The 16,745-nt window shown below is 43.5% G+C and overlaps 1 long non-coding RNA gene across 2 annotated transcripts in view; it reads right to left on the bottom strand.

Annotated features, from left to right (window-relative positions):
• Positions 1–16,745, bottom strand: part of LOC122554806 — a 48,217-nt gene that overhangs the window by 16,407 nt on the left and 15,065 nt on the right. For both annotated transcript variants that reach the window (XR_006313088.1, XR_006313089.1), the window contains exon 2: positions 10,097–10,172. This is a non-coding gene — a long non-coding RNA (uncharacterized LOC122554806). The remainder of the gene's footprint in view (positions 1–10,096; positions 10,173–16,745) is intronic.

The following is a 16,745-nucleotide window of genomic DNA, read 5'->3' on the forward strand; positions in this document are numbered from 1 at the left end:
TATGAGGACAGGCTGAGGCACTTGGGGTTGTTTTCATTGGGGAAAAGAAGGTTTAGGGGTGACTTGATAGAGGTGTACAAGATGATTAGGGGTTTAGATAGGGTCGACAGTGAGAATCTTTTTCCACGTATGGAGTCAGCTATTACAAGGGGGCATAGCTTTAAATTAAGGGGGGGTAGGTATAGGACAGATGTTAGGGGTAGGTTCTTTACTCAGCGAGTCGTGAGTTCATGGAATGCCCTGCCAGTAGGAGTGGTGGACTCTCCCTCATTATGGGCATTTAAGCGGGCATTGGATAGGCATATGGAGGCTAGTGGACTAGTGTAGGTTAGGTGGGCTTGGATCGGCGCAACATCGAGGGCCGAAGGGCCTGTACTGCGCTGTATTCTTCTATGTTCTATGTTCAACGACATAAAAACATGTTGCCAACAGAAAAGTTGTACTTTATAAACTCATTCATTATTGTGTTTTGTCCAACTTACTTCTGGGAAGAAAAGGGAGATGTCATATATGTACCCTGTCTTAAAGAGAGTTCACCTTCAAGGACTGGGGTGGCACGGTGGCTCAGTGGTTAGCACTGCTGCCTCACAGCGCCAGAGACCCGGGTTCAAGGTTTCCTCCGGGTGCTCCGGTTTCCTCCCACAGTCCAAAAATGTGCAGGTTAGGTGAATTGGCCATGCTAAATTGCCCGTAGTGTTAGGTGTAGGGGTAAATGTAGGGGAATGGGTCTGGGTGGGTTGCTCTTCGGAGGGTCGGTGTGGACTTGTTGGGCCGAAGGGCCTGTTTCCACACTGTAAATTAAGTAATCTAATCTAAGACTCCTTGTATTCTGTGAATTCAATGTTGTGACCCTGCCAGTTAGCCTGCTATGGATTAGAGTCATACAGTCACAGAGATGTACAGCATGGAAACAGACCCTTCGGTCCAACCCGTCCATGCCGACCAGATATCCCAACCCAATCTAGTCCCACCTACCAACATCTGGCCCATATCCTTCCAAACCCTTCCTATTCATATATCCATCCACATGCCTTTTAAATGTTGCAATTGTACCAGCCTCCACCACATCCTCTAACAGTTCATTCCATACATGTACCACCCTTTGCATGAAAACATTGCCCCTTAGGTCTATTTTATATCTTTCCCCTCTCACCCTAAACCTATGCCCTCCAGTTCTGGACTCCCCCACCCCAGGTCTGGACTCCCCCACCCCAGGGAAAAGACTTTGTTTATTTATCCTATCCATGCCCCTCATGATTTCAAGTCCAGAGTTCAGTAGGTTGCTCCAATGTCTGTTTTATAACGTGTAATGTGCTTTATTTTGTAATTCAACTAACCCACGGTGTTTGTCACAGTGAAGAGCAATCGATTATTTGAGTTGTATTGTGAAAATGGCAATTAGTTGCTCATGAGCATATACCCTCTTAAAATTCCCTTGCAACAGCCAGTGAAGCTAACAGTGCGCTATCAGACCGTGTCCCCGAGGGGCAATGTGTAGGTGAGAAACAGGAGGGACCAAGGATAAATTATTTGGAGATTCCAGAGAGAATGTGTGGGAGTAGGAAGAAAAACCATTGCAGGGAACTCTCTGGCTGCAATGGGATGGATTAACAATGGAACCAGGTGAGAGCTGGTAGTCTCTCTCTGCACAGCCTACCTGGAGCTGGGCAGTCTCTTAGTCTCTTCTCAGATCCACCTCATCCATTGCCTGATCCAAGTGCCACCCAACCCTGGACTGGAAATGCGAAACGCGGGCAGCCGTTCTTAAGAAGTGGGTTTGGCGAGCCCAACTCTGTGCCTCTGACTCAGGATAGAAAATCAGGGCTTTCGAGTCATAGAGATATTTAATTAATCAAGGCTCCTCCAAGCCATTACATGTCACCCATTCTAGAAGGAACCAACAGTCTCTTTATAAATATGAATACGACATTACTTAATACTGCTTTCATCTTTAGTTCTTTTCATACTGAATACAACCAAGGTGAGATTGTGTGACCACCAGATGTTTCAAAGTTATTGCCAAAGAGATGAGAGGTCTGTGCTTTTTCATACCACGTTGCTAATTCCTACTATTGCATTTCCTCAAGCTTTTCCTTTGGTGTAAGAAACCTTTGATCATTTTTACTCTGCTGAGATGGAAGCCCTTAAAACATGTCAGCTTGGAACAATGCAATATTTCTTTAAACTCAATATTTACCCATCTCATCTATTTGTTTCTACATATATCTTCGTATTACAGAATTCATGGTCTTCAATTTGATTCTTCGACATTGTTATCTGCATCATTGAGTGGAAAACCTGCTTGTGATCACAATTTGTACTAATTCTATCTTCTGTCTTACTGAATTCTGGAGAAACTCAGCAGGTTGGACAGCATCAGTGGAGAGGAAAACAGAGTTAATGTCTTGTGTCCAGTATGACTCTTGTTCAGAACAGTTCATAATTCTCTATACAGTTTGAAATGTATTAGAAAGTGTACAATTTACATTTCAATTTACATTTACATTGCAAGTGTACGTTTCTTCAGCCAGCGAGTGGTGGGCCGGTGGAATTCATTGCCAGGGAGCGCAGCGGAGGCTGGACGTTGGGTGTCTTCAAGGAAGAGATTGATAAATTCTTGATCTCATAAGGAATTAAGGGCCATGGGGAGAGTGTGGGTAAGTGGAGTTGAAATGCCCATCAGCCATAATTAAATGGCAGAGTGGACACGATGGGCTGAATGGCCTTACTTCCACTCCTTATGGTCTAATTTATGAACTGAAAGGAGAAAGGCATCCAGATGGGTATATGAATAGGAAGGGTTTAGAGGGATATGAGCCAAATGCTCACAAATGGGACTGGATTAATTTAGGATATCTGGTCTTCATGGACAAGTTGGACCAAAGGTGTCTGTTTCTGTGACTCTAATGACTCTATAACAGCGGAGAGGGGATTGGAGGAAGATGATGTGGGCTCCGTGTAAAGGTTAGAGACAGGTCAAGAGGGAGGTGGAGGGAGAGGTTACTGCTGTCGGGCGGAAGGTCAGCTGTGACTTTGATAAGAGATATTTCAGTACTGGGGCAGGCCCAATGAATGGCAAACTAAAGAATTCAACTCTTTGGAATTCCTCTCCGGATTGGATAATGACATATTGTGTCTGGTGCAAAGTTCCTGTTCAGATTTAACACTGAAAGTAATTATTTGGTCTTTGTGTTGTAGGGAAGTGAAACAAACAGACACTATCCGAAGGTGGGTGTTCGAGTTAAGTGAGGCAAGCCTCCTCTAGAATTAGATTTAATTGTACCCTCAATGTAGTCAGCAGGGCTTTATCAAATTAAATAATCAGCCTAACATTTGTCATCTGCATTCCAGCTATTCTGGCAATGCCAGCCACTAGTGCCCCACACAGCAATCACCCAGTCCCGACCCCCTCGGAGCAAGCTTCAGATCACCTTATTCTCCCAACCCCTCCCCCATTCCAACTTTTGACTGATCACACAACCCACCCTGCTCCTGGTTGCCAACTCCACCTCAGAAAGCTCCCTGGTAAGCTTTCAAAAACCAGTTAATGAAATCTGGATTTACCCAACGAGGTTCAGTGTCACTGTGGGAGCTATTATGAGTTGTCATGAAACCCAACCTGGTTCACTCATCAGGAAATCTAACACAGAGAGATCCAACACAGTGGCTCGTGAGTGACTGAGTGAGAGAGACAGAGAGTGTGTGCGTGAGTGTGAGTGTGTCTGTGGAAGAGATGTGCCATTCCAAGCCAGGCTGGCCTACACGCCACTCAGACTCACAGCTGTATGATTGAAGCAGAGAAAACAGCAGCAGGAGGGGGCCATTCAGCCCTTTGAGCCTGCTCTGTCATTCAATACGATCCAACTCAACCCCCCCACTCCTACTTCCTTCCCCGACCCTCTGAGCTCTTTAGCCAGAGGAACCATATCTAATTACTTCTTGAAAACATTTAACATTTCATCCTCAATTGCCTTCTGTGGCGGAGAATTCCACACACTGAGTGAAGAGATTTCTCCTCATTTCAGATTACCCCACATCCTTAGACTGTGCGTCGTGGTTCTAGACTCCTCTGGTCATTGGATACATTCTTCCTGTGTTTATCCTATCACATTCTGTTAGAATTGTATACGTTTCTATATTATCCTTCCTCATTCTTCTAAACTCCAGCAAATATAGTCCTTACCAAAGCAGTTCCTCTTCAGACACCAACCCTGCCATCCCAGGATTTGCCAATGACTCTTAACTGCCCTCTGGCTAATTTGTTTCAAGGGTAATTCAGGATAAGGCACAAACACTGGCCTTGCCAGTGACCTTAACAGAATGAAGAAAGACTGACTTGGAACAGTCCTGGATGTGGGCTGAAAATGTGTTGCTGGAAAAGCGCAGCAGGTCAGGCAGCATCCAAGGAGCAGGAGAATCAACGTTTCGGGCATGAAGAAGGGCTCATGACCAAAACGTCGATTCTCCTGTTCCTTGGATGCTGCCTGACCTGCTGCACTTTTCCAGCAACACATTTGCAGCTCTGATCTCCAGCATCTGCAGTCCTCATTTCCTCCTCCACAGTCCTGGATGTTCCAACATTGCAGCCCCCAGGGTGAGCTCGTAGCTGTTTCTTGTAGTGCAGAGATCGGTCAAGTGGACTATAGCTTAGTCTTTTGTTTTGAGTAAGACATTGAAGCCTGATATTGGGGACATGACCTAATTTATGGGTTTTCACTGTCACTTCCCAAATCTGGTCAGGAAACCAAAGTGGTCATGGCATCGCTGTGGAAGCATGACAATGCTGCTCTTTTACCAAGGTTATGTTGTCCTTGGTTTTTCTCAAGAGGGGTTGTAAAAGGCAGAGATTCCGTTTCGTCTGAGTTTATGCCTAACAGAGACTGCCGAAGGCAATAATCAGGGAAGAGGCTTTCATGCTTTTTATTAAAACACTTATACAATACAGGGGAGTGGCCAGTTCTCCCAGTTCAGGGATTTTTCTAGTCCGGTTTAGTTTTAGCTAGGGACCTAAGAAACAGCTACAGTGAAAAGAGGTTTCCATGCTGATTCTGTCTCTGACATCTCTCTTGTAAGAACCTGTGTTTGAATTTACCTTATTGCCAGGGGGTGTGTTTATGAGGATGTTGCAGGAAATTGGAACAGCATCATTAAGTTGTGGTAGAGTCGGTTGGGTTTTCAGATAGGTTAAGTTGTTCTCTTCTGTTCTCTTTTGTTCATGATCTATTTGGTAGACTGTAAATAAATTCTGTTTTGTTTAACACTGAGTGGTTTGACCAGCTGCATCTCTCCTAGAATATCCACCTTACACCTGCTCAAAACTAGAAACATTAGGATCTGGGCTACCATCTTGAAATGTTTTGTGGGAGTCTGGCCTGGTCCACAATAGAGGAAACATATAAAAAAATCAGCAGGAGTCCACTCAGCCCATCAAGCTAGCTCTACTTGCCAATTAAACCAAGGCTTGTCTGAATCCTGGCTCCACCTGAACATATCTACATAGAGTCATAGAGTCACACAGCATGGAAACAGACACTTTTGTCAGTCCAACTCGTACACGCTGACCAGACATTCAAATCTTACCGAGTCCCATTTGCCAGCACATCTGTCTAAATCTTTCGGGTTTAGGACCATTTGGCACAGCCATTTTGGCGCAAGCGATTTGGCACGGCCTGTTTGGCGCAGCCCATTTTGCCGCAGACCCATTTAGTGGTGCAGGACTATTTTGGCACAGCTCATATTTATTCCTTTTCTGGCTTAGTTAAAAGCATTAATGAAAGCAATAAGAATAAAAATAATGTTTATTCTCTTTAGTAAAAATGTTAAAAAGAAAAATAATAAAAGAAATAAGTTAATTACCAAAAATCTAAAATATGATGTTTATTCAAAATTATGGGCAATCCCTCGTAAAACTCAACATCATTTCTCTCACTAAATCTTCTTACGGGTGTTTGTATTCCAGCGTCTGCTTCCCTGAATTTCTTTAATTTCAACGGAATATCGTGCCCTGCTACGAGATGCTCATAGTAAATGTCCCTTCATCTCTGAACTTTTCGCAAACTGTCAATAAATTTCCAAATAGCTGGCTGTTCCACTCCAAGTTCACATTGTAATCTCCTGTGGGCAGCTTCTGCTTGATTGTTTGTTCTGTCCTCATTGTTTAAAGTTCTTTCATATAAATTCCACATTCCAACTGGAAAAGGAGGTGGACGCCTACCATTTCCTCTGCGTAATCTTCTACCTACATAGTTATCCTCGAACCAGTCCAACAGTGGTTGCAGTTCATATGGAAGTGCATCAGCCAAATGTTCAAAGGCTTCATCAATGTTTTCAATTGGAATAAATGCAAGACCAATTATCGTTTTAGCTCTCAAAGAAAACTCCGAGTCAATGTTTTACTTACTCAAGTGTCCCAAACTGGCAAGATGTTTTCTCATATTTTGAGCCAGGTGAAAAAAAAATCCCCGGATTTCTGCAGAAGGAAAATGCTGCTGTAAACTTTTGAAATTTGCAAGTTCAAAGTCACAGTTGATAATGTCAGGGCGGCATTCAGGCTGTATTTCCAGAACCATTTCAAATAATTTATTATATGTTGTTCGTAACTTATTTGGGAGAAAAGCATACAACAGTGGGAACACACCTTTATGTATTTCCCCTAAAATAATATAAACTTGTGAAAATAGAGGTGTGGAAATTTTGGATGTTCCATCAACATATACATTTTTGATTGTTTCAGAAACTCGGCATTCCTTTTTCTTCTCAATATAAGAATTCTGCAGGTGGTGCTACCGCTGTTGGCGAGTAAAAATTGTTCTTCATTACATTCATTAACAGAATATGTTTTAAAGCTATCTGTAATTACAAGTTCTTCTAAATTTCTTGGATTTACTGGGGAAGAGCAATTTCTTTCCTTGTCCTACGAACCATTTTCTTCAACGCTCTGTTGTTAGGCACCGTCCCTTGGCAAGCTTCCGACAAATTTTCTAGGCACTCGTTAATCACTTGGAAACTTCCCTCTACAGTTTCAGCAGCTCATAATTTTATCTTTGAAATGACGGTATCTCTTTCCACCTGAGATGCCGAAGCTGCATGCGAATGCTCATTAATTTGTTTCACGAGGTCACCATTTATAACATGAAATCGCGCTTTGCAAATGTCCTTCCTTTCACATCTCCAAAACTTTGTTATCTTAGCAGCAGCATATCTATCAAGTACGTATATACAGCCATCGTATGAGTACTTTTCCTTTCCACGCTTTGACAAAATTGTTGATGGCATTTTAATGGGTTTTTTTTTTGAAATTTTGAGAAACCACAGTTGATGACAAGTTATTTTAATAATAACTACAACCTACTGGAAACTACCCATTTAATAATTCTACTATTATGTTGATTTTTGTTGATGACTACCGTATATCTGCGGCAAAACAGTTCTGCGCCAAAATGGGTCTGTGGCAAAATAGGCTGCATTAAACAGGTCGCGCCAAATCGCTCGCGCTAAAATGGCTGCGCCGAATGGTCCCACTCCAAAACCTGTCCTATTCATCTACCCATCCAGATGCCTTTTAAATGCTGTAATTGTACCAGCCTCCACCACTTCCTTTGGCAGCTCATTCCGTACACACACCACCCTCTGCATGAAAATGTTATTCTCGGGTCCTTTTTAAATTCCCCCCCCACCCACCTTAAACCTATGTGCTCTAGCTTTTGACTCCCCCACCCCAAGGAAAAGACCTTGGCTATTCACCTAATCCATGCCCTTCATGATTTTATAAAACTCTATAAGCTTTTGACACTCCAGGGAAAAAAAGCCCCAACCCCAGAGGGCAGCACGGTGGCTCAGTGGCTAGGATGGGGTAAAAACAATGACTGCAGATGCTGGAAACCAGGTTCTGGATTAGTGGTGCTGGAAGAGCACAGCAGTTCAGGCAGCATCCGAGGAGCAGCGAAATCGACGTTTCAGGCGAAAGCCCTTCATCTGGAATAAAGGCAGTGAGCCTGAAGCGTGGAGAGATAAGCTAGGGGAGGGTGGGGGTGGGGAGAGAGTAGCATAGAGTACAATAGGTCAGTGGGGGAGGAGATGAAAGTGATAGGTCAGGGAGGAGGGTGGAGTGGATAGGTGGAAAAGGAGATAGGCAGGTAGGACAAGTCCGGACAGGTCATGGAGACAGTGCTGAGCTGGAAGTATGGAACTAGGGTGAGGTGGGAGAAGGGGAAATGAGGAAATTGTTGAAGTCCACATTGATGCCCTAGGGTTGAAGTGTTCCGAGGTGGAAGATGAGGCGTTCATCCTCCAGGCGTCTAGTGGTGAGGGAGCCCAGGACCTGCATGTCCTCGGCAGAGTGGGAGGGAGAGTTGAAATGTTGGGCCACGGGGCTGATTGGTGGGGGTATCCCGGAGAGGTTCCCTAAAGTGCTCTGCTAGGAGGCGCCCAATCTCCCCAATGTAGAGGAGACCGCATCAGGAGCAACGGATACAATAAATGATGTTAGTGAATGTGCAGGTAAAACTTTGATGGATGTGGTGAGGGAGGAGGTGTGGGCGCAGGTTTTACAGTTCCTGCGGTGGCAGGTGAAGGTACCAGGATGGGAGGGTGGGTTGTAGGGGGGGCGTGGACCTGACCAGGTAGTCACGGCACCAGGGACATGGGTTCGATTCCAGCCTCTGGCGACTGACTGTGTGGAGTTTGCACATTCTCCCCGTGTCTGCGTGGGTTTCCTCTGGGCGCTCCGGTTTCCTCCCACACAAAGATGCGCAGGTCAGGTGAGTTGGCCGTGCTAAATTGCCCGTAGTGTTAGATGCAAAAGTCTGGGGTAGGGGAATGGGTCTGGGTGGGTGACTCTTTCAAGGGTCGGTGTGGACTTGTTGGGCCCAAGGGCCTGTTTCTATACTGTAGGGGATCTAATCTAAAAAAAACTATTCAGCCCCTCACTGTGACTCAAATCCTCCAGTCCCAGCCACATGTTTAGATTAGATTAAATACAGTGTGGAAACAGGCCCTTCGGCCCAACAAGTCCACACCGACCCTCCAAAGGGTAACCCACCCAGACCCATTCCCCGACATTTACTCCTTCACCTAACACTATGGGCAATTTAGCCTGGCCAATTCACCTGACCTGCACATCTTTGGGCTGTGGGAGGAAACCCACACAGACACAGGAGAATGTGCAAACTCCACACTGACAATTGTCTGGGGCAGGAATTGAACCCGGGTCTCTGGTGCTGTGAGGCAGCAGTGCTAACCACTGTGCCACCCTGTTTGTAAATCTTTTCTGCACCTTCTTAACATCCTTCCTATAGAAGAGATATGAGAACTGCACAAAGTATTCTAAAAGTGGCCTCACAAATATCCAATGATACACATTCTTTTGAAAGGGTATGCAGTTGGGCAAAGGGGCAAGGTTGCCTTGTGAGCAAGAAATGAAATTAAGTTGACAACAGGAAGTGACAGGGGTTCAGAGACCACACAAGCTGTATGTCTTCTGACTCTAAGAGAAGTCTCAGTGAAAATCTAAATGGATCCCTCTACAATTTTGTGGGGAGAGAATTTCGATTTCTATGACTATTTGTATAAAGAGTGTACAGTTAAAACATGAATGTGTAAATAATAGGGTAAATCAATGGCAATGTAAAAGCTCCATTAATGATGGAGAGACTGTGAAGAAAGAGGGGACTCTTTGTGTGACGTCTGTGTGTAAATACCTCACAGAATATCAAAAAGACATTTACATTAGAAGACCTTAAATCTCAACTCATTCAAGTCACATAGAACAACCAGTCTCCTCCACAAAAGCCTCCATTATAGAACCCAGACCATATGTCGTAGCCTTGTAGTTAGTATTGTAAATGTCTGACTTGAGAACAGCTTGATTATCCATGATGTATGGATCAGAGTGGTGCTGGAAAAGCACAGCCGGTCAGGCAGCATCCGAGGAGCAGGAAAACCGATGTTTCTGGCAAAAGCCCTTCATGCTGACCGGCTGTGCTTTTCCAGCACCAGTCTAACCTAGACTCTGATTTCCAGGGTCTGCAGTCCTCACTTTATCTATGATATACGTCACGTGTGCTACCCTGGAAAGATAACAAACCACATCACTCACTATTCAACTTCAGGAAGCATCGCAGCTGAGCTGACTTCTGCTACGAGATAGGTAAAGCCTCCGATCCTGGGATAACCTGAAAGGGGAAAATCACAATGAGAAAATCACAGTTGCAGTTGGAGAATGACAGTGATGACAAGTATAAAGGAGGGTCAAATAAAGATGCTGAAATGTTACTGAGGACAGAGGATCTGGTCACAAGTGGCTGAAACATACAAAGAACATGAAGCACAAAAACAGGTCATTCAACTGATGCACCTCCCTTCATCTCAGCCAACCAACAAATCCTTCTAGAGTATTCGCTTCAGGCAGGAAGAGCTGGGCACCATCAGCAACAGAACACTTGGCTGCTTCACATGCTGTTTTTTAAAATCAGATTTTATGGAGTTCAGACCAGCCATGTGCAGATTGATTGGATATGTGGCTGGGGACCTGTTGCAGGATGGACGATATCAGGTTCCTGAGGAATGGGGTCTGCTTCTGGGGCAGGTGGGGCCTGCACAAGCTGGGCAGCTTCCACCTTATAATAGAACTGGGACCAGTATCCTCACCAGTGCTGCTGGGACTGGTTTAAACTGGCCAATCAGGGAGAAGGAGAAATGTAAGGTACTGTATTGTATTTCGGTAAAACAAACAAAATAGTTACCTTAAAAGACCTTAAATCTCAACTCATTCAAGTAACATAGAACAACCAGTCTCCTCCACAAAAAACTCCATTATAGAACCCAGACCATATATCGTAGCCTTGTAGTTAATCTTGTAGAGCAGAGAGACTTAGGGGTTCAGATATATAATTCTTAGAAATTTGCAGCACACGTAGACAGAGTGGTTAAGAAGGTGTTTAGCACACTTGCCTTCATTGCTAGGACCTTTGAGTATAGGAGTTGGGATTTCATGTTCATAGAATCATAGAACCTTACAGTGTGGAAGTAGGCCAATCAGCCCATCGAGTCTGCACCAACCCTCCAAAGAGCATCCTACCCAGACCCACCCCTCTACCCTATGTCTGTAGCCCTGCATTTCCCATGGCTAATCCACCTAGCCTACACATCCCTGGACACTATGGGCAATTGGGATGGCACGGTGGCTTAGTGGTTAGCACTGCTGCCTCATAGCGCCATGGACCTGGAATCAATTCCAGCTTCGGGTGACTGTCTGTGTGGAGTTTTCACATTCTCCCCGTGTCTGCATGGGTTTCCTCCCACAATCCAAAGATGTGCAGGGCAGGTGAATTGGCCATGCTAAATTGCCCACAGTGTTAGACGTGTTCGTCAGGGGTAATATAGGGATGGGGAATGGGTCTGGGTGGGTTACTCTGTGTGGACTTGTTGGGCTGAAGGACCTGTTTCCATACTGTAGGGAATCTAATCTAATCAATTTAACATGGCCAATCACCAAACCTGCACATCTTTGGACTGTGGGAGGAAACCACTACCCCCAGAGGAAATGTACTGAGATACAGGGAGAATGTGCAAACTCCATGTAGTCACCCAAGGTTAGAATCGAATATGGGTCCCTGACGCTGTGACACAGTAGTACTAACCACTGAGCCACAGCACCACTCTGTTGAAGTTGTACGGGATACAACTGGTAAGGCTGCTTCTGGAGTGGCGTGTACAGTTCTGGTTACCCTGCTCCAGGAAGGATATTATTCAGCTAGGGAGTGTTCAGAAAAGATTTACCAGGATGTTGCTGGGAATAAAAGGTTTGAGTTATCAGGAGAGGCTGGATAGGCCGGACTTCTTTCCCTGGAGTCTACGAAGTTGAGAGGTGACATTGTAGAGGTTTATAAAATTAGAAGGATATAGATAAGATGAATAGCAGGTCTCTTTTCCCTAGAATGGGGGATTTCAAGACTAGGTGGCACATTTTTAAGGTGAGAGGAGAAAGATTTAGGAAGGACCTGAGGGGTAATTTTTGTACACGGTATGTGTAGAATAAAATTCCAGATAAAATGGTGGATGCAGGTGCAATTACAATGTTTAAAAGACATTTGGATAAGTTCACAAATAAGAAATGTTTTGAGCGATATGAGCCAAATGCAGGTACGTGGGATTAGTTTAATTTGGGATTATAGTCAGCATAGACTGGTTGGCCCGAAGTGTTTGTTTCTGTACTGTATGACTCGATAGCTCTATAACTTGAAAGGGAATTAAGTTGGTAATAGACAAGCTGTGAGGAACGTTAGAAGACAGGAGAAACCAACTGAGTATACCTCGAATGTGGAAAAATGACAAAAAGACAATGTTAAGGGCTATCTACTTGAAAGCACAAGACATTCAAAACAAGGCTGATGATCTAAAAGCACAAATAGAGATACAGGGGTTATGATCTACTGGCGATGAAAGATATACGATGGCATGGTGACTGGGACTCAGGAACTGAATATTCAAGGATATTCAGTGTTGAGAAGGACCAGATAAGTGGAAGAGAGGGTGGAGTTCTGCTGATAATAAGGGATGGCATCAGTACATTAGTGAGGGTTTCAGATCACAAGAACAAAATGCGGCATCTGTTGGGGTGGACTTCAGAAACAGCAAGGGCAGAAGATATTCGTTGAGTTACCTAAAAGCCATCAAATAGTTGTGGTAGTAAGGGGCATGGTATTAATCAGGAGTGGGGAGACGTATGTAACATGAACAACACAGTTACCATGGGTGACTACATGTATACTGAGCCCAGAGGCTGTGGAGGGCACATTTCTGAAGTGTATTGGGATGAGTTTGTGCAACAGACCAAAAGGAGAATATCTAGTCTCAAGTAATAAAAAAGGGCTAATTAAAATCTTGTTGAGAAAGAACTATTAGCAATGAGGGAATCACAACGGGGTCCAATTTTACATCAGGTTTGAAAGTGTGGTCGTTCAATCTGAAGCAAGTCTGTTCAATTTGAATAAGGGAAATTATAAAGGCTGAGATGAACCCTGTTAAAATGCAAGACTCCACAAGGGCAATGAACCGTCTTCGATGAACTACAACATACAGCAAAGATACACTCCTTCAAAGTGCAACAGCTCGAGAAAGATCAAACAAGAGTTCAGGATTGTATAAGATTAAAGGACCTTTCAGAGCAAAGAAACAGCAAAGGGAGGTTTATAAAATATATCAAAGGAGGACCAAGAAACAGATAAGAAAAGAGAGAATAAAATATGAATGTACTGTCATTATAAAACATTAAAATGTACTGTAAAAGATTCTATAGGTAAGTAAAAAGGATTCATTTGGCTAAAATAAATGTGGGTCCAATACAGAGAGTGTCAGGAGAATTTATAATGAGGAACAGAGAAATGCCAGCAAAGTTATATAATTACTTTGTGTCTGTTTTTAACTGAGAAAGAATAAAAGAGCTCCCAGGATTAGAAGCCCAGGGAGAATGAGGAGCTGGAGGAAATTATATCAGGAAGAAGATTGTTCTGCAGGAATTAAGGAGCTGAAAGTTATTGTGTTTCTGGAACCTGATGGTCTACATTGTAGAGTGTTGAAGAAAGTGACTATATATTGGTGATGATCTTCCACAATTCCACAGATTCTAGGATATTCTTGCAGATTGGAAGGAAGCAAATGTCACCTCATTATTTAAGAAGAGAGTGAGAGAGAACAGGGAATGACAGATCTGGCAACCTTATGTCAGTATTAGGGAGAACTCAAGAATGCTTGGTAAAGGTTGCAATAAATACACTTTCTGACTGAGCAGAGTCAGGCATGGATTTGTGAATGGCAAATTGTGTTTGACAAACCTGCTGGGGTTTTTGAAGATATTACTCACACGATTGATGAAGGAGAGCTGATGGACATGGTGTTCTGAGATTTTCAGAAGTCCTTTTGATGAAATCCCCCACAGGAGGCTGGTTGGAAAGATTAAAGCACGCAGTATGGGAGGCAATGTACGGGCATGGGTTAACGACTGGCTGGCAGACAGAAAATAGAGAGTAGGAATAAATGGGTCATTCTGGTGTTGGTCAGGATGTAAGTAGTGGGCTATCACAAAGATCAGCACTTAGTGATCTCTGACTATTCAAACACATCATTGATTTGGATGTGGGGACTAAATATAATCTTTCCAAGTCTACAGATGATACAAAGCTACGTGGGAATGTGAGTCGTGGGGAAGATGTACAGTGTCTTCAGGAAAAGGCTTAGCAAATGGACAAGACTATGGGAGAAAGAATATAATGTGGAAAGAGGTGAGGTTTGGTAGAAAAAACAGATAGCTAGAGTGGTACTTAAATGGTAAGATGTTGGAGATGTACAAAGGGTGTCCTTATTGCTAATCACTGCAGACGCGGCAAGCTGTTATAGAGTCATACAGCACAGAAACAGACCCTTCAATCCATGTCGGACATAATCCCAAACTAAACTGGTCCCAACTGCCTGCTCATGGGCTATATCCCTCCAAACCTTTCCTATTCATGTATCTATCCAAATGTATTTTAAACATCATAATCGTACCCGCATCCACAACTTCCTCAGGAAGTTTATCCACATGCAAACCACCCTCTGCGTAAAATAATTGCCTCTCGTATCTTTTCTAAATCTCTCTTCTCTCACCTTAATAATGGGCCCCCTAGTCTTGAAATCTCCCATCCTAGGGAAAGGACAACTACCATTATCTCTAGTGAAAATGTCCCAGCCTTTCTTTAGAACTCAAACCTTCAACACCCGGCAACATCCTGGTAAATTTCTTCTGATAGTATTCTTGTTAGTACTCTCCAGCTTGACAGTATCTTCCCATAACTGGGTGACCAGGACTGGACACAGTATCCCAGAAGAGACCTCATCAATGTTCTGTACAAACTTAACACGACTTCCTAACTCCTATACTCAAAGGATTGAACAATGAAGGCACGCGTGCCAAATGCCTTTATACCCACCCTGTCTACATGTGACACAAACTTCAAATAATTACGTCCCTGCACCCCTAGATCCCTCTGCTCTACAACACTACCCAAGGCCCAACCATTAATTGCATAAGCCCTACCCTTGTTTGTTTTACCTTACAATACCATCCTCCATTTCTCAGCCTATTGACCCATTTGACCAAGATCCCTTTGTTATCTTAGAAAATCTTCTTCACTATTGTTAAAAACAAAATTCAATAAAATTTAGACGAGACCACCAAAACTGGAAACAAGACAATTTATTACGGACTTGCAAGTACGGGCTGCAATTGCACAAGACAATTGAGCAAATTAGAACTTAGGTTGGTGTCCAGTTATACCCTTTGAACTGAGTGAGGTCATCTCTCCAGACTTCTAATTACCCAATCTCTCTCACTATGCCAGACCACTGCCCAGCTGTGCTCCACCCTTATTACTTCCCCCTTCCCCAGGTTGGCCACCTTCCTTTCTGTAAGTGCTGACACATACATTTATTTTGTCGACAGTACATCTAGATCTGGTTTAACATTTTGTATCAATTCTGCTGGTACACTCCATCCTCGGACATTTCATTAACTTGTATCATTTTGTACAGCTCAAGCATTTCAGTTATCTCAGCGTTTTGCTGAAAGCATTCATTTTACAAAAAGAACTTTTTGTTATAGTAATTACACACCAAAGTTAGCATTTAATTAACCACAATTATACACTGAAAAGTCCCTAAATACCTGCAGGGTTAACAATTCTCTTGCTGTACCACTTTTCTGTATGCTTTTTCTATATGTGTAAAAACAACACTTTACCCCATTTCTAACACTATCTACTATGCCACCAATTTTGTTATCGTCTTCAAACTTACTAACCAAGCCTCCTATATTCTCATGCAAATCATTTATACAAATGACAAACAAATGAGGACCCAAAACCAATCTCTGTGGAACATTGCTGGTGACTAGCATCCACTCCGAAAGGCAACTCTCCACTATTATTCACTATTATTCTGTCTTCTGCCTCAGGCGACTGTCTGTGTGGAGTTTGCACATTCTCCCCGTGTCTGCGTGGGTTTCCTCCGGGTGCTCCGGTTTCCTCCCACATTCCAAAAATGTGCAGGTTAGGTGAATTGGCCATGCTAAATTGCCTGTAGTGTTAGGTAAGGGGTAAATATAGGGGAATGGGTCTGGGTGGGTTGCAATTCGGCGGGTCGGTGTGGACTTGTTGGGCCGAAGGGCCTGTTTCCACACTGTAAGTAAGTCATCATTAAGCCAATTTTGTATCCAGCTGGCAAGCTCACCCTTATTCCCATGTGACCTAACTTTACTAATTAGTCCACCATGCAGAACCTTGTCAAAGGACTTACTAAAGTCAAACTAAACAACATCCCCTGCTCTGCCCTCATCAGTCTGTGGGGATATAGGTAAAGTAGTGTTACTCCTGCAATTATAATTACCTATACAGGGTAAATGAACTCACACCAGTGTGTCATTGTTTCAGCTAAGAGCTGAGTCAACTAGAATGCAAACTATGTGGAGGAAATATACATAATTGTTTTTGTATTAGCTAAAATTGTATGCAAGAATGAAACGTGACTGCAAAACAATGGTAGATGTTACAGACAAATAGATAAGGTGCTGTGAGGATGTAGGTTAAGCCAGGTATGCTTGCACAAGCAGTAGTTATAAGCATCTGTTTCCCACTTTTACAGAAACACAGGAACAAACCCCAATTAGAGGTCATAAGGATCAGTATGGTTGGGGAAAGCACAGATGGAGGGAG

Source organism: Chiloscyllium plagiosum, chromosome 11 (assembly GCF_004010195.1).
Source record: "Chiloscyllium plagiosum isolate BGI_BamShark_2017 chromosome 11, ASM401019v2, whole genome shotgun sequence".
NCBI lineage: Eukaryota > Metazoa > Chordata > Chondrichthyes > Orectolobiformes > Hemiscylliidae > Chiloscyllium > Chiloscyllium plagiosum.